At 43.7% G+C, this 25,762-nt stretch overlaps 2 long non-coding RNA genes across 2 annotated transcripts in view; one reads left to right on the top strand and one right to left on the bottom strand.

The window, feature by feature from the left end:
• Positions 1-3,198, top strand: part of LOC147022614 (uncharacterized) — a 34,164-nt gene extending 30,966 nt beyond the window's left edge. Inside the window, exon 3 of the long non-coding RNA XR_015059816.1 lies at positions 3,067-3,198. This is a non-coding gene — a long non-coding RNA (uncharacterized LOC147022614). The remainder of the gene's footprint in view (positions 1-3,066) is intronic.
• Positions 3,199-3,391: 193 nt separating this feature from the next.
• The window catches only part of LOC147022613 (uncharacterized), a 121,081-nt gene continuing 98,710 nt past the window's right edge, over positions 3,392-25,762 (bottom strand). The window contains exon 4 of the long non-coding RNA XR_015059815.1: positions 3,392-3,514. This is a non-coding gene — a long non-coding RNA (uncharacterized LOC147022613). The remainder of the gene's footprint in view (positions 3,515-25,762) is intronic.

Below are 25,762 nucleotides of genomic sequence, written 5' to 3'. Positions count from 1 at the left end.
GGTCAAATCAGCACATCCAATGGACAAGGAGGCAATGAGCAAGTGGTATGTTGAAAGACTAATCCAGGTTTCTCCTTTGAAAGGTATGGTGGCTGTACACCGGGTCTACAGTAAACGCAATGAGTGATACGGCCTAGTCGTTGCCCAGGAAACCGCATATTTTGGACGTGGAACTAATGGGGGATGGTATTGTTGAAATATTTCACACCAACTTGATCCATATCCATGGCAATCGGATGTCAGATCGATACATTAATGGCATCTCACAGCAACATGCCTGCCGTGCAACAGCATGGTCCAGGAATCATCTTTATGCACGATAATGTTCTTGCTTATAGAGCAATTCAAACAAGGACCGTTCTCATCAAGGCTAAAGTTAATGTCATGACAACCTGGTCTGCCATCTCACCAGATTTAAATCCAATTGAAAATCTCCAGGATATCATTTATTGGCACATTCAAACTTCCAAGACATCGACAAACCCTCGATGAGCTGCAACAGGAGCTTATTCGGATGTGGCACGCCATTCGCCAGGCTCAGATTTGAGTGCTCAGACAGTCAATGTGATGACAGTGCAATGCAGAGATTTCTACTGGAGGTGGACATACCTTGTATTGATATTGTTACTTCCGCATTCGATCCCTGTTCAAAAACATTTGCCACAACGCAGCATTATGTGATAAGGTCACAATGAAATGACGTAATTATTCAGCATTTATCTCTGTCAGGGGTTTTCATCTGTGTCCCATGCCACATAAATTACTTGCATCAACACCAATCATGTGCTCAGTTTTTATGGTGGAGAGTGCACAATAGTCTCGGACTAGTTCCTGCTAAACAAGAGTTGTATAAGTTTTTCATAGTACGAGACATGGCTGACAGATATTACAAGACAGCATTTGTGGGCCTAGATCCACCTAACTATGGATTCCTCTTCCACGAGTAATGATGTGGGTCGTTTTTCAAGCCATTAGAGGCTGTCTACTCTTGCAACTTTGGACACGTTAGGAGGAATTATGGACAATGTCATTTTGGTGTGTGAGCTTGAATTATTATGCCCTTGTCTGCCGACTCGCCCGAGCTGATGTGTTTCAACAGCTACATCCAGACAGACGATGATCCAGCAGCTCATATAGTGAATGACCGAGCTGAAGGTTTCAGTATTCCAATCCCTTCACAAACAATAAGATACAAATTATGGCAAAATGAACTCAATGGATGAGGAACTGCCTGGAAAACTTTACTGAGTAGAGGCAAAGAGACAGGAAACTCATTGTAGAGCACCTGACTCTCATCATACCCTCAACGTTTGCCTTCCCAAAATCGAATAGTCTTAATCTACTTACTCAAACTATAAATCTTTGCAGAATTATGATCACTTTTCCCTTAACGTTGTCCGACCTCCACCTTCTCCAGCATATTGGGATCATCTCCTGATAGCAAGAATGACCACACGATGGTCACAGGGTCAGAGAATTAAAAAAAAAAAATCATTACCCACGGCTCAGATTACATTCTCTAATCTGTCTCATTAACCTTGTGCCATCTTCCTCTCCCTCTCTTTTGTTGTAATAAACCTTTTGTTCATACAAAAGCCGGACAGTGGATAATCAGCAGAGGCCTACGGGCCTAATGCGTTTGGCCCACCAGAAAACCAAGATGGCGGCCATGGTGGTTGGAGTCAAGCGACGGATGTGGGTGTGGTTTGGCAGTTGTCTGACCAATGTGTGCATTTAAACCCCCAACAACAACAACAACCTCAGAGGTCTTGTAGACCTGCCACAGGTTTTCGCAGGTAAAAAGTTGTCGAACATTGCACTCCCCCTCGTGGGTTTATCGATAAACTGGTTTAAAAAAAAAAAGTAATCCTGGACTAGATTGAGGGAATCCTCATGTGATCTGCCCTTTCATGATCTTGGACCTGATGTATACCCTATCATGAATAAATAAAAAAATTAATGGCAAATTTAAACACTCGTACCGCACGACTTCTCGACACTGCTTGGTTAAATAAGCCAGTCATTGTGCTGTTCAGTATCAACGTTTTATTGACAAGTTCAAACAGGAACACATCTCAAGTCATACAGCTTGTCACCAACCAAGCGTGATGTCACACCAGCAATCACATGTACAAACGAGTGCTCCATGTCAAATGTCCTTCTGAATTCTTCATGAAGTCGTCTATCCTGCAGCTGTAACCATCGTGTCCACCCTGTGCGTCTTCTCCAACCCCCTTTCCTCATCACTTCGCTCATTTGTCCAAGTCTCCCTTTATTTTGTCCCTCATTCCTCTCTTTCTACCATCCCTTGTGTTCTGCAGTGTCCTAGAATATAGATTCTCCATGAGCCTAGACTTTGTATACAAAAAAAAAGCAAACAAACTCGGGCTGACATACAAGCAGGTTACAGGAATAAAAGAAATCGACTCATACCTGAGGTTTCAACCCAAGTTGAGTGGTGAATAACTTTGCTGGAACAAAAATCTCAAAACGCACACTTCAAAAATAACCATCTGGAAACGATAATCCCATAACGAGCAGAAACAGAACAACACTATCCACTAAAATGTCACAACTGGTTCCCAAATATTGTCAGGGCACCACTTCTCGAAACCAACCTGATATATGACAATACAATCAGCTCATCTTAGCACAACACAGAATGTGAACACCATAGCTGCTGTGACAATGTTATATACGTGATCATGTATGATTCACATGATGGATCATGAGACTTGGCTTAAGATACCAGCACACCAATTCCCAATGAATATAAAACTCGATTGTTGATCACCTTGACCCACAGAAAGCCATTTTTCCTGAAAGTGTAAAGCTTTTAGCAATGTTTTTTTAAAATAGCGAGGAAGGCAAGCGGGTGCGGGGGGGGGGGGAGGATGAAGTGGGATAAAAACATAGAGGAATGGGAAAATGAAGAAGACTACAAGATAAGAACTGGAGAGGAAAAAGATGGCCTTCTACGGATTCTGTGTTTGCCATGAGAAAGTATGTTGTTCCTGGTTGCTTTGTGGAACTAATGTTTATTTTGTGTCATCATGTTGGCAGCAGATGTTTGGCCCTCCACGACATAGGCATATGTTTATATTGCTCCAATCAGCTGAGCGGAACCAGACCGGGAGAAGAGATGAGGTCAGCCTGGACAGCTCGGCCGGTGTTTATGTACCCAGCAGCGAAACGGACTCATTCCATGGACTGACGTCACACATGCATCCATGTTATCGAGACATGCACATCTAAAAAGTTAACACACACAACCACAGCCTTTTTTTTTTGTAATTTCAATAAAACCAGAAGCTGAGCTTAAACAGGTTGATCAATCTCCCAAAAAAATAGAGCAGCAGGTGTTTAGATGAAATTATTATTAAATTATTATCTGGGTCGAATCCGCTGACTTGATCGTGATATGATCTTTGAGGTTGTTCGGTATGGTAAATTTATCCTTGCCTCAATGTTTTCAGATTCTTCCTGCTGAGACTTGATTGTTGTGATTTTTCAGCTGTCAATTAAAAAAAAAAAAAAAAAATTGTTAATGTCTTGCATTTTCAATACTCGAGAAATCTTCACAATAACAGATTAACAATACCTGTTTGAATGTAACTGATGCTGCACACCATCAACAAACAACAGATTTACAGAGGCCTGCAGTAACAGCACAGGGCATCTTGCCTTTCTCGTCCAAACGTAAAAGTGATGACGGATCTCCAAAACGTGTCGATGAACGTCTCTTCAAGCAAACTCTTTGGAACAGGCATTGCGATCGGAAAGGCTACAACACGAAAATATGGTCCAAGGAGCCAATCGAAGTACTGGACGTACAGACCCTTGCAAGTGGCCTCGTCAGCTCAATCCATTTTATGTTTAAGCACAATACAAACACACGAGAATCTTTCTATTTTGCAGTAATGTTGTCCAACCTGGATAATGGGAAATCTTTTTTGGTTTGGGAATCGTTTACCTTGACTTGACGGTGATGACTGATGGATCAGCAGTATTTTTGGCCATCGGTGATCTGCCTACTCCCGATTCGTACCATCAACCCCCTCGTCATCATCACCAAATGTCACTGGTTATAGTGTTCGAGTCTAGGAGGTCAGTGGTTCAAGCCTGAACCTGGTTGAGTCATGTAGCAAAAAATTTTAAATGGTCCTTGCTGCTTCCTTGCTTGATGCTCAGAATTTAAAAAAAAAAAAATAGACCATGCACAAGCAACCATAGGTTGGCAGCCATTGCACAGTCTTGATTGGCTCAATGGCCTCCTCTTGCATCGAAATTCCTCGTCAGGGAGCTCATATTAATGACCAGCGCTAGTCCTGATATGCGAGAACATCAGTTCGTGAGATTGCCCGTGCTACGATTCACTCCGAATAATAAAGCACATCACGTCGGTGATAACGGCTCCCTGATGCGGGGCATTGCCATCGGTGGTTGACAGAAATATCTCAGCCACTGCAAGCCCTTTTGATCCATCTCTTGGCTTCGGAACACAGCAGCTGCTCACATCGTTCATTAGGAGCTTCTCTCATGAACACCTTTCATCCACACCCATGACCTGATTTCCTCTTTTATGAAAAAAATGTAACCTCATCATTCAAAATAATTAATAAAATCAACAAACTGATATAAGGTTTCACATGTTTGCAAAATTAAAGTCATTTGCAGAAGGACTTAAAGCAGCGAGATGTGGTGCAGCACAACGTGAAGTTGTAGAGGTGGACAGAGCAATTGAAACCATAGCTTTAAACAACTGTCTGTGTTCAACATTAACTGAAACGTCGGCGTTACTTCATTCCTCACCTTGCTTGGCATTGGCACACATTTGTGGACCTTCAGATGTTTAAACCTCTCAATTTATCATCAAAAAACCCATTCTTCTGAAAGTACACCTGTAATTTGACAAATATTAATTAAAAGACTTCAAATTTGTTTCCATTGTTGTGTGCCCCATTGTCTTTTACAAAAATTGCTCGAATCGAAACAAAGTTTGCTTTCGTAAAGTGCAAAACGAAACAAAACGTGGAAAGGATCCGTTTTCCTGAAGGGTGATAAAAGCGATACATTGTTACCTGTTAGCTAATGCTCCAGAAAACACACAATGACGCCATTGCCACCAAAACACATCGACATGACTTCCTTCCATGCGTTTCCCAATTCTAACTTGAAACCACAATAAGGATGGGGGGAGGGGAAAAAAATAAATCCCCTTATCAGGATGTAGCAAGATGCTGTTCGAGTTTATCGGAACACACAGACACCGCCACAAAAATAAGGAAATTGATTGCTTTTTTTTTTTTTTTTGGCACCTCATCACAAAACAATGCTGGAATATAATCCGTTTGTGAACGAATACAACGCGAGCGGAGTAAGTCGTTTTCATTCCCAATGATAGTTCACTGTCTGCAAACTGACGCTTCGTTTAACATTGGGATGACATCAATGTGCCATACTCAATAACTTCAAAAAAAAACAAAAAAAACCTTGTGAATTCTTCCAAACAAAAGCACCAATCACAAATACTCAAGGAAATGATGACAATGACTTAAAATGGTTCAAGTATCCGCTCTCCGAGTCTGGTCTGGGAGGTCTGTGGTTCAAAACCTGGTCGAGTCATACCAAAGACTTGAAAAATGGGACGTGTTGCTTCCTTGCTTGATGCTCAGCATTTAAAAGGGTTCGAGTATGAACCAACAACTAGAGGTTGGCAATCATAGTGCATGCTGTGATGGGCCTAATGACCTCCTGTGTGGAGGTAACTTGTAAGGGAACACATATTACAAAACAATAGCAATTTCAACTAGAAAGCATCTCAAACTGCAAAGCCTGTCCCGTCCGCTTTGTACTCAAACTAAACTTGACGAAAACGACGCTTAAAAAATTGGACATTTTATTAACTGTGTTCTCCACAATCTCATAATAAAGGTTTGTTGAAGATTTGATGAAAAAAGCTCAATTAGTAAAAAATGTTACGGCCTCGATACACTGGATCTCAATAGCAAACAAGCATTTTGATTAAAACATTTATGGCTGGTTTACCACTTCACCGATGACGTCATCCTTACAAGAACGTTATTCTCCATTGGGAGTAGTGTCAAATTTTTCCAATGAGGGGTTTCAGATACACTGGTACGTGCCCGTAAAAAAAAAAAATAATAAAAAATATTTTCATTAATTAATATTCAAACCGCGAGCAAGAAACAACAACCACACAGGCCGTTTGTTCGCTCTCGCGTGCCCGTACGTGCGTTGCCCGGAAGTTCGCATGTCGCAGTTATGATTATTCGCAATTTAGTGTTAATGGCCAATTATTCAATTAGCGCCAACGTATTTTGCCTTTTCGCAATGTCGTCGCAAGGAAAAACAAAAAGAGAAGAGAAGAGAGGAACAAAAAAAAAATACTTCCTGGTTCGGAGCACGCAAACTCATTCTGACGTTACCGAAATTTATACACCGTCTAATATGAAAACGATCGTAACTTGGGGCATAGTGTTTATCTATAAATGCGCATAAGAAATCGAGAAATTATTAGAATACACGAAGTCATCACTCTCCGGAAACCCGTACGTTGTAACCTGTAATGGCGAATGCGGCTGAGCTTCCCTTCCCCCATCCGCAACGCCCACGCAACAAAGTGTCTTGTCATTGGTTTGGTAAATAAATGGCCATAACTTGGGAACCACTTGTCCGATTAATATCAAACCTTGAAAAGGCACATCCTCAGGTTCCCAGCAATATACCTGGCAAGTTTCAATCAGATCGGACCAGTGGTTGTCGAGAAACAGTGGTCACAGACACACACACATTGCTGGAATTATAGATAGATAATGTGTTACGATATAAACAGATGTTTGGTACTGCAGAACTTCAATATGGATACAAACAAACACGACATAATAGTGACCAAAGCTTTTAATGCTGCACTCTTCAGGGTAAAAATCGCAGCAAGTGAAGAAGGAAGTGAAGGCGCGTGATTTATACGCAGGTCTCAATAAGGAAGACACTGATTGGTTCAACCGTAATGACATCATGGTTAATCCTAACTCCCATTGGTCGGCTCATCATCTTCACCTCGAGCTCTGATCGTCGATGATTGACGTTTGCCACTGCATCCCGGAGATGGGGGGGAGGGGTTTCCCCTAAGGTCCATTCACCATTTGTTACCGTACTTCCCTTCATCTTTCCATGCTAAAAGGGACACAGAGATCATACAAATTCCTTTTGATGACATAGTATTGGATCGGTGGTAAGGATGAAGGTTGCTTCCAACGTACGTAAATGAAACGAGCTCCGACCTCAGATCAATATCCTGAAAATATCTGCATTGTACTTGTCTGCACAGATAGGGTTGGCAACCAGGTGCTGTGCAATGGCAGACGAAGCAGATACAATGGCCGGTGGTTTCTGGATATTTCTACTTGCCCACACTGGTTGTGTTCTAACCCTCACAAACTTTCTTCGAATCGCCAAGGGGACGTGTTGTTTGATCCGATCAGCCAATCTTAGTGTTGTGCGACCCACGAACCGATCTTCACATCGGCACTTAAACTCATAAATAGCATTGCTGGTTTGTGAGGTGGGTAGCACATCCTTGTTGACTGACGTCAGCAAACCGGGAGAGGTAAAGATTACTCGGGGTTGCACTTCCAGAAACGTGTTGGACACAACATGTTTGATTTGTACTTTAAACCTTCGTGATGATTGCCCCTTCCAGGGCATCCAGCAAATGTGCACAAGTTTCTAAACATGACAAAAGATCGGAAGATTGGTCTGGACAAATGTCCAGTCTATATCAGGATGCCTTGGAAAGGGCATTCGAGCATTCGGATTAACCGTGCCATCATTACAGTTGAACCAATCAGTGTCTACCTTATTGAGGCCTGCGTAAAAAACACGCGCCTTCACTTGCTGCGATTTTTACCCTGAGGAGTGCAGCATGAAAAGCTTCGGTCACCATTATGTCGTGTTTGTTTGCATCCATATTGAATGTATTACGTTTTCTGTTTAGTCCAGGATTGCTGTCATACCACATTTATCATTAAAATATTCTTCACGAGCAAATACCACCCGGCGCTTCGCTGATGGTGATACTAAAGGGGGGAGGGAGAAAAAGAGGGGGGGAGAAGGAGAGAGGGGTAGGGGAGAGTGAAGAGGTCGAGGGGAAAGGAGAGAGGAAGGGTGGGGGAACGGAAGACAGTGTGAGGTGAGACGTGCAGCGGAGCGTTAGTTACGATTCATACCGTCTGATCAAAATTATTCTACATAGAATAACAGTGAAGGTGGAAACAAAATAATGTCTGAAATCCATTTTCTACCAGTCATACTATAAACATGGCCCGGAGACAAACTCCCGTCCAGACAAATACCGCCCGGATGCGTCCAGAGCAAAGCTGCCCAGAGACAAACACTGCTCAGACATGTCTGGCAAGCACTCCAATTTTTTTTTTTTTGTATACCTTATCGAGGCTCGTATGAGAGCTAACACACAACTCACAGAAAGGGGGCATGAGACAAGAGGGGCGGGAGTGGAAGGGACAAAACAGTGGGGAACAGACACATTAGGTGAACTGTGGAAGGGAGAGGGATGGGGATGGGACGGGGAACATGGCGAAGAGAAGATGGACATTACAGGGACTTTCAGGAAGGAAAGCAGTGGAATTGAAGGAAGTGGGCTTGGGTGGATTATCAGGGGTAGAAAAGATCGAGGATTTGGATGGGGGAAGATAAGAGGTGGTGGTGAACAGCTGTTTTGAAAGCCTGGAGGGAAGAATGGGAAAGAATAGAGTGAGGAAGTTTATTCCAAAGGCGGGAAAAAAGAGGAATGAAAGAGTGAAGATGAGCAGTGATTCGTGATTTTGGTAGTTTTACCAGAAGGGGGTTGTTGGCGGACCTTGAGCGCCCTGTGGAAATGTGGTGGGGACAAATCGCAGAGAGAGCAGGTGGGGGGCAAGACTGGAGAGGAGTCGGTAGAAGACAAAGACCACCGACCAACATGCGGTGATTGAGTGAGAGGCCCAAAGACTCAGCTTCATTGCGGGAGATGCCGATGATCCTAAATGCCCTGGTTTCGACAGCATGAAACCGAGAAAGGTGAGAGGCAGGAGCACCAGCCCAGAGGGGAGAGCAGTACTCCATCAGGCTACGGACAAAAGCTTTGTAAGTGGTCAGGAGCTCAAGAGGGCCGAGGAAGGACTTTGCACGACGGAGGATTCCCAGTCGGCGACTGGCTTTTGAGGCGAGGTTGGAAATGTGACTTTCCCAGGAAAGGTCATGGCAGATAGTGAGACCCAGAAGCTTGAAAGAAAAGACTTCTTCCAGAGGATTGTTGAGAAAGTGGATGGGGGGGGGGGGTTCTCAACGGTCCTTTCGAAGAGACATAGTGAGAGTGTGAGATTTGTCCGGATTGAAAGACATGTTCCACGTGTTGGACCAGTTTGTGATTTTATCCAGATCTGCAGTGAGCGAAGAAGCTGCTGCTTGCCGGTCTGAGGGATGACAGATGGTACGGCAGAGGGTGGAGTCATCGGCAAAGAAAAATAGAGGATTTTCCAGAGAGTCGGAGAGATCATTGATGAAAACCTTAAAAAGAACAGGGCCCAGAACGCGACCTTGAGGAACTCCAGCCTGGACAGGAAGAGGGGATGAAAGAACTCCATTTAGGGTCACACGGTGACTGCGACAGGAGAGGAAGTCTGCGAGCCATGAGTGGAGATGGCCTTGAATACCATGGGAAGAGAGTTTGGTGAGTAGTGCAGGGTGCCAGACTGTGTCAAAAGCACGTGATATGTCCAGGGATACGGCTTGGATTTCCTGTCTGGCATTGAGGACCTCCATCCATTGTTGGGAGAGCAGAAGCAGCATATCCAGGGTAGAGTGACCTGGTCTGAAACCAAATTGATGATTGGAAATCAAGCCATTGGAGAAGAGGAAGGATTTCATGTCTGAAGCGATGATGGATTCCATAACTTTGCTGATGATTGGGAGAAGGCTGATTGGTCTGTAGTTACAGGGATCTGTTTTTGCACCTTTTTATGCAGGGCAGTGATGTTAGCAGATTTCCAAGCAGATGGCAGATGACCTTGGGCAAATGAGAGGGTGAATAGAACAGAGAGAGGGTGAGCAAGAGCAGGCTTTGAGGACACGTGGGCTGATGCCGTCTGGACCGGTTGCAGAATCTGAGTCGAGGTTTGACAGCAAGCTCTCCACCTTGTCAGGAGAAAAGAACACAGAGTCCAGGGACAGTTGGTTGCGACTGGTAAAGTGGGTAGAGAAAGTGATGGGTTTAGGACACAAGATTTAGCTGCAAACACCGAGTTTAGACATTCAGCTTTATCATGTGCGGTATCAGCAGTGCGGCCATTTGAGGTAAGGGAGGGGATGGAGGGGGAACATACACCAGAAACAGATTTGATTAAACGCCACCAGGATTTTGAGGAGGGAGAGAGGTTTGAGAGTTCAGACTTGAGATGAGAAAGATGTTGTTTTCTGGCTCTCCTGAGGGTAGATATACACACATGTTCCGAGCTTTGTGGAAGGAACTGAGATTGCCCTCAGTTGGGTTTGCTTTCCATGAAGCAAAGGCAAGTTGTTTCAGGACAACTGCCTCACCACAAGCTTCAGTAAACCAAGAGCGGGAGGAAGGGTAGGACAACTGAACACGAGAGGGGACAAATCTGTGCATGAGGGAGAGCAAGTTTCTTTGAAAGAATTCCCAGGATGAGTTGATGTTTGAGAAAGTAGTGATAGGAGACCAGTCTGTAAGTTTGATGGCTGCTCGCAGACCCTGCCAGTCAACCCAATTATATGGTTGATAAGGAACGGTTGGCCAGGCTGTCGCTGCATCCCATAAACGCATAAAAGATCCCTTTAACTTCAAAAGCAGTCTTCACCGCGCACGCAGCAGTTAAATAAGTAAAATGCATTTATGAAATAAAATTACTTCATCCACAAGAGAGTTGCAGCTTCATGCAGAACAATCCTGGAGACATCGCAAAGTTCAATCACAAATGAAATTAATATTGGAGAAAATGCGCCATTTTGCCTGCTCATCTGTGCACGCGTCACATGGTACAGAGTTCAGAGTCCAGGAAAATGTTATAACTATATTTTAAAACGACCGTTTTTTTTACCAGATTTGCTTTGATTCCTTGTGGAGCACTTCGCAAAACATCCAAAAATATAGACACAGATCTGGCAGATGCTATGGATAGACAATGCCTCTTTGGGACAGGACACGAGGTCGAGCAGTGAATGCATTAAATCGTATAGCTCAATGAAGCTCGTCAATTTTGCTATGTACCAAATTTTTTTTTTGTTCACTCAATATAAATCTCCAAACAGTAGAAAAAGATAAGTTTAATGCTTTGGAAATTTCACATTTTCTTGTGTGTATATATGGAAGAGGGAACATAGTCTTGCTTGCTTAAAAGTAAAGAGCTATGTCGGCTTAGTTATGACTCGTTATTTCTTTAAAATAATCAGATTTCACAACATATTTCGACACTTATTTAGTCCGGACCATATCCGATCCTCAAAACTGAAATAATATTTTGATGATACACTTTAATTAGTCCAGGAGCCAATGATCACCCTGAGCCAATGATGCTACCCGCAACCTTGTGCTGCGTTTGAAGGAGTCGTTTGCTGCTCTGTGCATGAAAGTTTTTGTTGATGAATTAGCATTTCCATTCGTTGAATTGCAGACACAGCCATTTGGATATGATAAGAGTGAAATCATCAGCGGGTAAGGACCAAACAAGGCAATGACGCCTTGTGTTGAGGGTGACGGTTAAAGAGAGCAACAACACGACCACATTCTGAGTGACATCATTGACCTTAAAACAGTATTTTGTGTCGACGTCGCATCGATGCAAGCAGCTGAAGTGCCCGGGGCAACAAGTCTGTTCCATGAGGACTTATCTCAGGCTTCAGGTGGTGTTTGAACCCAATCCAAATTTTACATCAATCACCCGAGTCTCAAAAATGGTATTCTGAGTAAAGGTCGAACAACCAAAGCACAACACCTGACGTGGCATTGATCCAACGGACAATACGACGTGATTCGTGAACACAACGGAATAATCCATTTTCCACTGGAAACAAACCCACACATGTCGTCTCAGAACTTGGGGACAGACAGAGAAAAATGTATTTTTACAAGGAAATTATGCGCAGGAGGAGGCCGTTCGGCCCATCATGCCTGCACCACACCAATACCAGATTTAATTAATCCGTTGATACCCCTTCCCTTCCCTTCGTGTGCAGCCTTTTGCCTGCGACACTGGTACTCATTTCGCTGACCTCGGAAGGATGACAGGGTGAGTCAACCCCGTGGTGTTAATTGAGCAGCAAACGGACCTTGAACTCAGGACTCAAGGATCCGATGCCACCACCCGAACCGCGAAGCCAACACCAGGTTCAAAATATCGTTCATATTTATCTAGTCATCAAACAGCATTGTGTGGAACGTGTGTATGTGTGTGTGTGTGTGTGTGTGTGTGTTTTGGGGTTTTTTTGCACCAGTTAATATGTAGGCAAGAAAATGAAGTCAAAACCGATTATTCAATCCCCACGAGGGTGTCATAGTCACGAAAATGTGGTTCAAATATCATTCACGACAAGGTATAATTATTGTACCTTTCTTTCCACAGAGCAACTGCAGGTTCAGTAGTGGATCGTGCTTTATTTCCTTCAGCCTCTCCAAACAACGTTGCAAAATGTCTCACATTTCCAGCAAACACCCCCCCCACCCCCACAAACAGCATTCGAAAATGTACCATATATTGCCCTCACACCATCAAGGAACACTCCATGATGCACAATATCTCATCCATCCATCCATTGGGACCATACTCTGCACAGAGCATCAGTGCTGCCAAAGCAGTCTCCTGGGCAAGAACCACAAACAACATTCCAAGATGTATCAGATCTCCAGCACCCCCCCCCCCAGCAGCAACATTCCAAGATATACCATATATACAGCACCCCCTCTCACATAACATATCTCCAACCACCTCCCCACACACCCCCATACCCCCCCCACAAGCAACATTCCAAGATGTACCATATATACAGTAACCCTCCCCCCCCAAACATAGCATTCCAAGATGTACCACATTTCCAACCCCCCACTCACAGCATTCCAAGATGTACCACATTTCCAACCCCCCCCACTCACAGCATTCCAAGATGTACCACATTTCCAACCCCCCCCCCCCCACTCACATAGCATTCCAAGATGTACCATATTTCCAACCCCCCCCACTCACATAGCATTCCAAGATGTACCATATTTCCAACCCACCCCCCCCCACATAGCATTCCAAGATGTACCATATTTCCAACCCCCCCCCACATAGCATTCCAAGATGTACCATATTTCCAACCCCCACCCACATAGCATTCCAAGATGTACCATATTTCCAACCCCCCCACATAGCATTCCAAGATGTACCATATTTCCACCCCCCCCCCACACTCACATAGCATTCCAAGATGTACCATATTTCCAACCCCCCCACACTCACATAGCATTCCAAGATGTACCATATTTCCAACCCCCCCCCCCACACTCACATAGCATTCCAAGATGTACCATATTTCCAACCCCCCCCCCACACTCACATAGCATTCCAAGATGTACCATATTTCCAACCCCCCCCACACTCACATAGCATTCCAAGATGTACCATATTTCCAACCCCCCCCCACACTCACATAGCATTCCAAGATGTACCATATTTCCAACCCCCCCCCACACTCACATAGCATTCCAAGATGTACCATATTTCCAACCCCCCCCCACATAGCATTCCAAGATGTACCATATTTCCACCCCCCCACACTCACATAGCATTCCAAGATGTACCATATTTCCAACCCCCCCCACACTCACATAGCATTCCAAGATGTACCATATTTCCAACCCCCCCCCTCACATAGCATTCCAAGATGTACCATATTTCCAACCCCCCCCACACTCACATAGCATTCCAAGATGTACCATATTTCCAACCCCCCCCCCCACACTCACATAGCATTCCAAGATGTACCATATTTCCAACCCCCCCCCCCCACACTCACATAGCATTCCAAGATGTACCATATTTCCAACCCCCCACACTCACATAGCATTCCAAGATGTACCATATTTCCAACCCCCCCCCCCCACACTCACATAGCATTCCAAGATGTACCATATTTCCAACCCCCCCCACACTCACATAGCATTCCAAGATGTACCATATTTCCAACCCCCCACCCACATAGCATTCCAAGATGTACCATATTTCCAACCCCCCCCACATAGCATTCCAAGATGTACCATATTTCCACCCCCCCACACTCACATAGCATTCCAAGATGTACCATATTTCCAACCCCCCCCCCACACTCACATAGCATTCCAAGATGTACCATATTTCCAACCCCCCCCCCCACACTCACATAGCATTCCAAGATGTACCATATTTCCAACCCCCCCCCCCCACACTCACATAGCATTCCAAGATGTACCATATTTCCAACCCCCCCCCCCCACACTCACATAGCATTCCAAGATGTACCATATTTCCAACCCCCCCCCCCACACTCACATAGCATTCCAAGATGTACCATATTTCCAACCCCCCCCCCCCCACACTCACATAGCATTCCAAGATGTACCATATTTCCAACCCCCCCCCCCCCACATAGCATTCCAAGATGTACCATATTTCCACCCCCCCCCACACTCACATAGCATTCCAAGATGTACCATATTTCCAACCCCCCCCACACTCACATAGCATTCCAAGATGTACCATATTTCCAACCCCCCCTCACATAGCATTCCAAGATGTACCATATTTCCAACCCCCCCCCCACACTCACATAGCATTCCAAGATGTACCATATTTCCAACCCCCCCCCCCCCCACACTCACATAGCATTCCAAGATGTACCATATTTCCAACCCCCCCCCCCCCCCACACTCACATAGCATTCCAAGATGTACCATATTTCCAACCCCCCACACTCACATAGCATTCCAAGATGTACCATATTTCCAACCCCCCCCCCCCCCCCCCACACTCACATAGCATTCCAAGATGTACCATATTTCCAACCCCCCCCCCACACACTCACATAGCATTCCAAGATGTACCATATTTCCAACCCCTCCCCCCCACACTCACATAGCATTCCAAGATGTACCATATTTCCAACCACCACTATTCTCGGTTTTCCCCCTCCTGTGGATTTTCAACTTCCTTCACAGTCACATCACGATATGTATGACGATCAAGGTGTGTTTTCATGCTGATCGGTGTAAGGGCCCTTCCGTACTCTTCATACTTCAACAAAGATGGGAGTTCAGTGTCGTCGTAAACTTCACAATAAGAGGCCATGATAACAAACACCTGTGGCTTTGCATTGTGGGTGGATGTGTGCACCTGCATGTTCGGAGGGCTATGACTGCACAAACCCAATACTTTTGGTAATCGTGTTATAGTGTACAAGAAAAAAAAAATCATTATAGCGAACGTAGTGAGCTTCATAATTAACGCGTGAACATGAGAGAATAGGAAACAACAACAACAACAACAACAACAACAACAACAACAACAACACAATACCCCGAGCGATTTGGAATCCGTGTCATTAGATATGACCTTTTGCTTCCGGTTGTTGTTTAACGCTGTGCGGTGTATAAACACGATTGGGTTTTAGTTCTATCTTGTGAATATTACTTAACGCGTTCACATGAGAGAATAGGAAACAACAAAAACAACACAATACCCTGGCAATTGGGAATCCGTGTCGTTGGCTATAACCATTTTGCTTACGTTTTTGTTTTGTTTCTGGTTTTTTTTTTGGTTTCCGGTTTTTGTCATGGGGAATGATGCATGCCGGGAGATCATGACCGGAAGTGTTTATTTATTTATTCAATCATATTTTTCCCAAAGTTAATTTTATACTTCCGAAAGTGATTTTTTTCATGACAGGAAGTGTTTCTTTAGTATTTAACATAACCGGGAGTGATTTTGAAACTCTTTCCGGAACTTTTAATTTCTTTTATTCTTGACTAGAAGTGATCGTTTATTTATTTATTTATTCAATTATTTTTTTCCCAAAGTTAATTTTAATAAAGATACCTCCCGCATCATCAAAAAATATTTTTTAATCATGATTTACATTATTCGATCGCTGATCCCGAATCCAGGCTGAAATAACGGGAAATTGCGTCAAAATCATCAGCTGTGCGGCGCTTACATGTACCACGGTATAGTTGGCGAGTATACAGTTGTGAACAAGTTTGATGTAAAGTCAGAAGCGAATGTAAGAACAATTCTACGTTCGCTTCTAAGGTTTCCCTATTCCATATTAGCGAACACAGTGAGCTTCATACTTAACGCGTGCACTGAGAGAATAGGAAACAACAACAACAACAACAACACAATACCCTGGCAATTTGGAATCCGTGTCATTGGCTATAACCCTTTTGCTTCCGGTTATTTTTTGCTTCCGGTTTTTTTTTTGCTTCCGGGTTTTTTTTTGCTTCCGTTTTTTTTTGCTTCCGGGTTTTTTTTTGCTTCCGGTTTTTGTCATGGGGAATGATGCATGCCGGGAGATAAAGGCATCGTCGGAGACATGAAAGACCCAATTATCAGACATGGTGTATATTTCCTCCATTGATTTTAATAAAGATATCTCCCGCATCATCAAAAAATAATTTTTCATCGTGATTTACATTATTTGATCGCTGATCTCGAATCCAGGCCGAAGTAACTGGAAATTGCGTATACAGTTGTGAATAAGTTATAGGTAAAGTCTGAAGCGAATGTAAGAAGAATACTACATTCGCTTCGAAAAAATTTTTTTTAGATGAGATCCTGTTCTAGGCGATGTTGTTGTCGTTGTGAAGGTAATGTTGAGGTAATATTAATTTTTTTAGATGAGATCCTGTTCTAGGCAGTGTAGTTGTCGTTGTGAAGGTAATGTTGAGGTAATATTAATTTTTTTAGATGAGATCCTGTTCTCGGCGGTGTAGTTGTTGTTGTGAAGGTAATGTTGAGGTAATATTTATTTTTTTTAGTTGAGATCCTGTTCTAGGTGGAGTAGTTGTCGTTGTGAAGGTAATGTTGAGGTAATAGTTATTTTTTAGTTGAGATCCTGTTCTAGGCGGTGTAGTTGTCGTTGTGAAGGTAATGGTGAGCATTTTTTTTTCAGTTGAGATCCTGTTCTAGGCGGTGTAGTTGTCATTGTGAAGGTAATGTTGAGGATTTTTTTTTCAGTTGAGATCCTGTTCTAGGCGGTGTAGTTGGTGTTGTGAAGGTAATGTTGAGGTAATATTTTTTTTTTTAGATGAGATCCTGTTCTCGGCGGTGTAGTTGTTGTGAAGGTAATGTTGAGGTAATATTTATTTTTTTAGATGAGATCCTGTTTTAGGCGGTGCAGTTGTCGTTGTGAAGGTAATGTTGAGGTAATATATTGTTACGGATTCGCGCCCGCCGGCGTGCGACGGCCACGTAACTCGAATCGCGGCACGTCGCCCACCGGACGGACAATCCAGTCGTGACCCTCTCGGACTAACACCGGGAACCAGTCACGGGTGGACCTTTCGGTCTCACCGCGATCGAGCCAATCAGCCCCCGCGTGGGATAGGGTTGCTCGCCAAATTCGACCTACCTAAGTACCCACACGGAGGGTAGACCGGGCGATCGCACCTCGCCGTAGGTCGACTTCGGACACGGGCCACTTAAGCGACCCGTTCCGTACTATCGGGATAACCGAGCGGTGTTATTCGTCGACCTCGACGGTTCGATTAATTATCGGGCGTATTCAGCCCACGACCAACCCTTTACGTGAAGCAAGATGAGGATTCAATGAAAGAAATGACGAAGCGAAGCGGGAAACAGTTCAACACAAAGCACATATATTCGCGATGAACGGAAAGCACACATATTCAATTCCACCAAAAGCACATAGAAAAGAAAAACACAATGCAATTTACACAAAAAGCAAATGCGACAATGCAGATCTAATACCGATTACGCGAGCACACGGCAACACTTATACAATTTTACTTCACAGACGGCGCCGACAACACATATCCAAAACCAAGAAAAAGAACAGAGAACCCTCAAGGATGAGGCGGGCCTGAGGCCGAGACCGGGTCGGGCCTACCCGTTTGGTGATGAGACGCGGAGCGGCGATGGTGCCTCAACTCCGCGGGCCTCGCGGGCAGTGTCTGGTAGGGGGTGGGAAAGGGGCCCCCTTGGTCACACTATCTCAGCGCGGGGGGAAACAGGAGGGGGGTTGCTGATGCTCGGGGTATAGAGGATTCCTACTCTGCCTCGAGTCCCGCGACGAGCGTCTCCACCTCGGCCAGGTCGCGCCGTCGGCCTCCCTGGGGTGCAGCTCCCTGCACGACGCGAGCACCCCCTCGTCTGCCCTCGCCGCCTCTCCACAGCTCCGTCCCCTCCGCTCCGACTCCAACGCACACGACGACGACCAACTCCTTCTTGCTTCTTCTTCCCAACTCCACCGCCCGCGAAGTCTTAACTCTTATCCTTCTGACTGACGAACACGGTCGCTTATATAAGCCCCGTGGCTTCGCTCTCTCATCTTTGACCCCCTCCCTTCGACCTTTCACCTCGCTCCCCATTGGCCCGAGAAAAAGTGGGCGTGAATGCTTTTTGATCCATAAATTTGCATATAGCGATCGCCCTCCAACGTCCTGGAGGCGGGGCCAAATCGCCCCTCGCTCACCGATTGGACGGCACAAAAGTGGGCGTGTGTCGTTTTTGATCCGTTTTTGAAGCAGAAAATCCGTGGTTTTGTACACGCTGTTCGGCGCGCGCCCTGCACGAGTCCAACACCGGTACCCACAAGCGGCGCAAGAACGGTGGCGATGCGACGGTTGCGAGGTGTGACGTGAAGCGGCGCCGCGGTGGGTGGTTGATGTTGTGGTTGGTGGTGGTAACAATGGCGGTTGGTCCAAAATAAAGATAGTAAAAGAAAAACGGCTATCCTGAAGAGTCGCAGCACGCATAAATGACATGTATTCCCACTAGACAACGGGTTTGGGCCTAACTACACATGTACTTACCGAGATATCTCACCTAAGGGACCTGAATGGTGGTTTGCGAATTTGGTAACCACAACAATATATATTTTTTTTTAGATGAGATCCTGTTCTCGGTTGTATAGTTGTAGTTGTGAAGGAAATGTTGAGGAATTTTTTTTTTTCAGATGAGATCCTGTTCTAGGCGGTGTAGTTGTTGTTGTGACGGTAATGTTGAGGTAATATTTTTTTTTAGATGAGATCCTGTTCTAGGCGGTGTAGTTGTCGTTGTGAAGGTAATGTTGAGGTAATATTTTTTTTTTAGATGAGATCCTGTTCTAGGTGGTGTAGTTGTCGTTGTGAAGGTAATGTTGAGGTAATATTTTTTTTCAGTTGAGATCCTGTTCTAGGCGGTGTAGTTGTCGTTGTGAAGGTAATGTTGAGGTAATATATATGTTTTTTTAGATGAGATCCTGTTCTCGGTGGTGTAGTTGTCGTTGTGAAGGTAATGTTGAGGAATTTTTTTTTTCAGTTGAGATCCTGTTCTAGGCGGTGTAGTTGTCGTTGTGAAGGTAATGTTGAGGTAATATATATGTTTTTTTAGATGAGATCCTGTTCTCGGTGGTGTAGTTGTCGTTGTGAAGGTAATGTTGAGGAATTTTTTTTTTTCAGATGAGATCCTGTTCTAGGCGGTGTAGTTGTTGTTGTGACGGTAATGTTGAGGTAATAGGTAAAGTCAGAAGTGAATGTAAGAAGAATTCTACGTTCGCTTCTCGGCTTTGCCTATTCAATATTTGTAAACAAGGAAAAAAAATCATTAAAAATAAATTTAAAATGTAAAAACAGAGGAATGAAATCTCAAAAAAATAACAACCAAACAAGGTACGAATGGCACAATACGACAACACAATCCTCCTATGGATTACCATCACAACATCTTTTGACATTTTACTTTTGTTGCGGGATTGTGTTGGATGAAGAAGAAGAATAACACTGAACAATGACACCACATTACGATGCCATAATATGACACAACAACCCTCTTCTGGATTACCTTCACAACATCTTTTCACATTGTTCCATCACAATCCCACAACAAAAGTAAAACGTCAAAAGATGTGATAGTAATCCATTGGAGGTTTGTGACGTCATTCCGACCTTGATTGGTTGTTTTTTTTGAGATGTCATCCCTCGATTGTTTTCACATTTTTAGATCCTCGTGGAGGATCTCAAAGTCTGACTCACGTTGTTGTTCTTCATTTTCTTCTTCTTGTGGACTTTTTTGTTTCACAGCCTACAGTTTTCATTGAAACTTCCTGAAACTTGGCATATATATGTACAAATACCCTGTGCAGACAGTAACCATCTACGATTTTGAAAATTCCTCCAAGAAAAAAAGTTATGACGTCAAAATATCTCCGCGAATGGAAATCGCCTAAAAAATTATCTCCGAAACCAGGCAAGCTTTTTTAATTCTGTTTGCGGGAATCGAACAGGGCATGAGCAGAGATGAATTACCACACATACGATACATCACTATGACGTCATATCAATTTTTATGACGTCATTCCAATTTTTTGACATTTTTTGTTTCACAACCCAGAGTTTTCATCGGATCTTCGTGAAACTTGCCATGTATATGCAGAAGGCCCACGCGCAGGCAGTAACCATCTCTGATTTTGGAAATTCTTCCTAGAAAAAAAGTTGACGTCATAATATCGCCGCGAATGGAAATCGCCTATACAATTATCTCCGAAACTTGGCAAGCTGTTTGAATTTTGTTTGCCGGAATCAAGCCGGGCATTAGCACAGATAATTTATCGCAAACCTGATACATCACAATGATGTCATATTCGTTTTTATGACGTCATCATTAAGAGGAACTTGTACCACGAACCATCACAGTACCGGAAAACCGTTTCGAACAGAAACATCACGCGTGTTACGATTCACGCATCATACAAAGCATCACGAGGTGCACCGGGCACCTGTTACCTGGACGAGTTCTTTTAAGGTTTCATTTGTTATTAAATGTTATATTTTGTGATACCGTTGATGAATCCTAAAATTGTGACCTTTTGTGATACCTTTGGATTTGGTGATACCGTGAGCTCATCTCGAAACAAAAATAATGTGACCTTTTTTGATACGGTTGATGAATCACAAATAATTAAAATGCAACCCGAGCTAACCCAAGCCGAGCTAAGCCAACCCGAGCCGAAGCCATGAAAATAATCCGAAAATTAATAAATAATCATGGAGATCTTGAGACTCCATCTGCATTCTTGAATGTCGACCCATAATCATAAAAAAAATGTCTTCCCAACTCTCCACTGTGTGTGTTTGAATGATGAGTTCGCTGAGCACACCATGGATCGTTGTGGGTGTACCTTACAATGTCATCATATGATCCTCTCCGAAATGTACTTGTTAAACACTGTGACACATCATGTCACATGTAATTAGCTAAACCACCCGTCACGCAGTAAGCCTTTTCATGTTGTTGAACTGATAATAATTGTGCCCTTCATTTGGCTCGTTAATGAAATGAACTTTTAAAAATGGGTTTCAGTGATGGGAAGCATCTCACTTTGTTTGGACCCTGAAGGTAACTTAAGTCCTTTTGTGAGATTGATGAATGCCTTTTGTGGACTGACGACACCACACCTGTTTGCTTGAACGAGGTCGATTCTTATAGGAGTCTGGCAGGGTGGCTGTCATCCTGGTGTTTTAAGGTAGGGCGATACATCAATGCGTGTGCTGTCCCTTGGATTTACGTTAAGCAGGGTCTCCTATCTGCCGGCATACCGGCATATTAGACACCCCACGGTGTCCACAGAGAGTAGGCGAGCTATCGCTGACACCCTGGACAAATGATAAAATCCTGCTCCGACTCATTGCTGGGAAGGGAAATGACAAACTTCCCACAATAACCCAAACCACCAAGCACAATCCTAACCAAGAAACTGCTTCCGCAGCACTGCTCTGCAGCAGAGCATGATCCATCTCACCTCATCTCATCAGTCTGATAGGGGAGGGATCATTTTACCTTGCACATGCACCCCCATCAAGGCTAATTTCAATTGCAGGCACCTCGTTAATGATCCGGAGGTAAATTCATTAATTTCAGTTATTTAACACTTTGTCGCCAGGGCAGCGGTGCGGAAAAATATGTCTGAACAATTTCAACCGTGGTAGAAAGTGGAACGTCAAAATGAGAGAAACAGATGCATAAATAATTCCATTTTGAATTCGATCTGATGGTGCAAACTTGCTGCCTATAAATTCACCAGAACGGCAGTTTGTAGTCACATTTGAAATCCATTGGTGGTTAAACAGTCCAGAGAATTGACAGGTATGCCAGTTATTGATCAGTATCCAAGTCGTCTTACTTTGCATTGCACAAGCTTAAGAAATTGGGTCTCGTGTAGCTGAATTGATGATATTTAGTTCGATTTGATCACAGCATTAGGAATAAGCTACCGCTGCATAACCCCATCAAGCCAAACCGCACTCCAGACCATATCGGTGGCTTTCTGCGTTTTAGTGTCAAAATCACAAGGAGTCATAATAGTCATGACAAAGAACTTCAATACTAGAGGTGGCCATTCCACCCAACAAGCCTATGTGATGGGTTGCCAACTGTTGGTTGTGTATTCGTGCTCCAACCTTTCAAATATTGATCGTCAAGCATGGAAGCAGCACTTAGCATTTTGACAAAAAGGTCTTTGGCACGATTCGACCGGGATTTGAACCGCCAATCTCCTCGACCCAGAGCGCACCCTCTATTACGCCAGCGATTCTCTCTTCCTTTTTTATTTTATTTTTTATTTTGCATAAACTGATGAAAATGTTGGCTGACTTGGAAATCCACCAACATCACTGCATTGCATTGCATTAAAAAAAAACACATGTTCAAAAACGGATCTCCTTGTAAACACAAGGAAACACAACACAGGTGGAGGCCATTCAGACCATCATGCCTCTTCCAGATCAACACCACACCAATTTATCAACACAAGATCAAAATAAGAAAAAAAAATTTAAACATTTAAAAAAATATTAAAATAGTGTTTTGTGTTTTGTTTTTTTTAGTTTTTGTAGTTTTTGTAAAAAAAAATTCTTCTCAGGGGAGGGGGCATGGGCTTGGTTAAAAAACAACAACCACACAACAGCCCTTGATGAGACCCCCACCAACAACACTCCGTACATGTGCACACAATCACCCATCAATGCTCATGCAACCTAAAAGTCCTGTCAACATCCCCATACCCCTCTATCTCCATAACTTCCAGGTACCTATCTCATTCAAATTTAAACTTATCGACTGTTTCTGCTGCCACCACCTTTCCAGGGAGACCATTCCATGCATTAACTACTCTCTGAGTAAAAGTCCCCTGCCTTACTACCATCTTAACTCTCCTCTTCTTTACTCTCAGGCTATGGCCTCTGGTCCGATCACTGTCTACTCTGCTGAATAATTAATCTGCACTTATTTTATCAATACCTTTCATTATCTTAAACATTTCCATCATATTTCCTCGTGACCGCCTCCATTCTTGTGCATAAAGCCTTGTCTCCTTCAGCCGCTCATCGTAGCTCAGTCTAGCTCGGCCCAGAAACAATCTTGTAGCCCTGCACTGAACCGTCTCTTCGACATCTATGTCCTTCCTGAACTGTGGTGACCAGAACTGCAAACAATTTTCTGGATGTGGCCCTCACTAAATTCCTGTACAATGTTAACACCACCTCTTGATTTATAATTAATCCCCCCTCCGAATACAACCTAAACCCCCTTCTTGCTTTACCTATAGCTACCTGGCACGTGCTGCCTGTTTACCTCCCGTATATATTACCATCCTCAGATCGTTCTCCTGTGTAACACGCTCCAAAATTTCCCCTTACATCCTAAAATCTCTATTTTCATTGTTCTTTCCAATCCCCAACACCTTCCACTTGCTCAGGTTAAATTACATCTGCCAATCTTTTGCCCAATCCATACAACTATCAATACTTTCCTGAATCTGATCACCACCCCCTCTGCTGTCCACCTCACCTCCAAACTTTGTGTCATCTGCAAATTGGAATCTCCCATGATTAAGCTGAGTCTACAGGTGTATCACTTTCCATCGCAGACAGGTCGGCGGTCTCGCTGTCTTCCACCACGTCGTTTCTGGCCTTGCACCCTCTGTTCTTTCCAGGCTTTATCACCCACAGGTTTCTGCAGGGTGCACCTGGTCCACCATCAACCCTCTTGTGGTGACACTACCTAAATCCAGGATCAGTGCTCATCTCCACTGATTTGTTCCTCTTTTTTCACACCCGTGGAACCATCTTACATACTCTCTTCAAACTCATTCCTGCGTCCTGATCTTCAAGACAAGCTGTCCAGATCACCCCATTCAAAACTATGATCTTTTATACCCCATTTACCCTCCCGATCCCTCCAATTAATTTATTTTTTTGCTTCTGTATCCATCTTGTGCACCCCTTGTGTTCTCCCCTACCCCTCATCATTACCCACATCCCTTGTTTTTTTCATCTCCATATATTTAGTCCTTTGGCCCTGCCATGAGCCAAGGCTCTTTATTAAAAAAAAAAAAAAACAACTGATCCTAATGAAACAGGATTGCTAACTTTCATTTTTAAATTCCAGGACATCCTATATCATGTGTCTATACTACTCTCGGTATCGGTGCAAATCCATATGCCAGTATGTCCACCATATAGAGGATACTCCGCATGGGCGAAGTTCCACAAGAGAGGAGGCCCCAACCGAAAGAGCTATCGACGGTTTCCATTATACAAGTGTCTCTTGCAGGTCTCAACCCGATTCACCAAGGAACTCGTTTCTGAATTTTCCTTAACACGAGGCAGTTTTTACCCCACGATTTTAATTTGTGTTCTGACAGTCGAGATACCAAAACCATTTTACATGCTTCATTGTATCAGTTGGAAGCTTAAGATGTTTTATCTCATGATACCATCCTTCCCGATATCAAAATCCATGGATATTAATGGCTGTGCTGTTGATGAGAGTACTATGAAGAATTAACATCGTTATATGAGTATGATGGTTATTTTCCATAGTAAGCAATGTTATTGATATCCTCAAAAACATTGTGCAATGTGTCGATCGTTGCCCTTGAGAACGTCGTTGGTGAAGATCGTCATCAGATTGCTCAAACCACAGCGAAAAACCCATCCCACTGCTCTTCCTTCCCTTATTCACCCACCCCTTCCCTTTACTCTCACCCCTACATGCGTGCATGGTTTCCCGAACGCACCATCAGCATCACCACAATCCAAAGCCGTTCCATTAAAAAACCAGAGAGTTGGTGTCAACGCCACCCAATGCTCGCCTGTTTATACAATTATCGTTTTTAAAAGACTAGTCTAATAATATTATTTATAAAGCATTGCAGTGAAGTCTGATCCAAATAATTTTAAAGCAATATATGTATTTGTATATTGTAATCAGTAAAAAAATAGTGTGGTGGATAAAAACATTAGAAAGGAAATAACTTGCACCAAAAACTTTAACATTTTCATGCTCATGCTCACGCTCACGCCAGGGGTATCGCTATAGCTCTTCTGTTCTTCGAACAAGCGAGCTAAAAAAGGGGCTTTCCGTAAGAGGGGGAATCTATTCTTTACCCTTCTCAACGCATCAAAGATAGAATCCCACCAGATATGGGGATGGGT

The sequence above is a fragment of the Eptatretus burgeri genome, chromosome 7 (genome assembly GCF_056783735.1).
Source record: "Eptatretus burgeri isolate ZD-2024b chromosome 7, Ebu_testis_v1, whole genome shotgun sequence".
Taxonomy (NCBI): Eukaryota; Metazoa; Chordata; class Myxini; order Myxiniformes; family Myxinidae; genus Eptatretus; species Eptatretus burgeri.
This window is presented reverse-complemented; position numbering and strand designations above follow the sequence as displayed.